Genomic DNA, 1,627 nt, shown 5'->3' with positions numbered 1-1,627 from the left:
ATTATGTCAAACCTTTCGTTAATGTTTCTGAACTGTCTTATCATAAATTGTCTCTCTTGTTTGTACTTCTGACATACTTTTATAACACGTTCTATGGTTTCATTTTGTCCACAATAATCACATTTCCCTGTGTTATGTTTTTGTATTGCAAAAAGTGTAAAATTAAGTCCTGTATGTCCAAATCTCAACCTTGTTATCACTCTTTCTTCTTTTCTGCTCCTTTTTCCATCTCTCGTTTCTCCTACCACCCTTTGGATCKTATAAAACCACCTCCCTTTGTTATCTCTCTCCCATCTCTTCTGCCATTCTTTCTTCAGTCTTTCTTTAATTATACTTTTTTTGCTTCAGATTTACTTGTCTTAATTGTTATGTTAATCTCACTTTGAACTGCTTTCTTTGCCATTTTATCTGCTTTTTCATTTCCTTTTACCCCTATGTGTGCTGGTACCCAGAGAAAAACAAACATTAACCCCATCCTTTGTATTCTGAATAATGAATGATTAATTTCTAGTAAAATGTCTGGTCTGCTGTCTGAGTGATTGTTTTKTAAACTCATCATTAAAACTGAACTTGAGTCTGAACAGATTATGGCTTTTATAGGTTTTACTTATTCTACCCACTGTATGGCTAATAATACTGAAATCATTTCTCCTGTATAAACTGATTCTTCTACTTCTGGTTTAATGGCGGTTGACAGACTGTTTTAGTGCATTACTGCTACTACTAGACTGGATGGTTGAACTGGAGAAGGCAGGCAAGAAGGGGGAAAATACAAACCTATATTCGACTAAATAAACCTGTTGATTTCAAAAATAAAATTATTTTACTGAATATGTTGGCAGATTTATCCTCCAAAAGCATTGATAATGTAAAGTTCTGCTGTTTTCCATTACTTAATGACCTAAAAAGATGATCTCTGTGATTTCTATATTTGTTACAATGAATCAATAGTTCCACTGTCTCTGACTGATTACAATATGAACATGTTGCTGTTGGATGTTTACCTATTATATACAGAGTTCTGTTTAAACCTGAGTGTTCTATTCTAAGCTGAGTAAAGACATTTTCTTCTTTCCTAATTCATATTGTTTTCCTTCCTAACCCTACATGTTTTTGTATACTGTATAAATGTCTTCCAGTTTCTTGTAAATCCCAGTAATCTTGCCATGCTGTTTGTGAATATTCCCTAATGAATGGTTTAATTTCCGATTCTATTGAATTCCTTTTTAAAACCTGTTTTGCTTGAGTGTCTGCAACTTCATTTCCTTCTACACCTACATGTGCTGGAACCCAAAGTAATCAAATCTTTATACACTTAAGTTATATTCTGTATAGTTACATAAATTTCATTAATGATATCTGTTCTTGATGATTTGTCATTTGCAATACTACTGAGTGCTGAAATACTGTCAGAGGATATTACTATGTTTTGTTTTCCATTTTCCTCTATCCATTGCAGAGCCAACAATATTGCTATACGTTCTGTAGTGTATACTGATAAATGATCTGAAATTTTCCTCTTAATACAGATGTCATTTGTTGGAATACAGTGGTTTGCAAAAGTATTCATACCCCTTGAACTTTTCCATATTTTGTCACATTACAACCACAAACATAAATATATTTC

Source organism: Austrofundulus limnaeus, unplaced genomic scaffold (genome assembly GCF_001266775.1).
Source record: "Austrofundulus limnaeus strain Quisiro unplaced genomic scaffold, Austrofundulus_limnaeus-1.0 Scaffold3, whole genome shotgun sequence".
Lineage (NCBI taxonomy): Eukaryota > Metazoa > Chordata > Actinopteri > Cyprinodontiformes > Rivulidae > Austrofundulus > Austrofundulus limnaeus.
Note: the sequence above shows the minus strand (reverse complement) of the source record.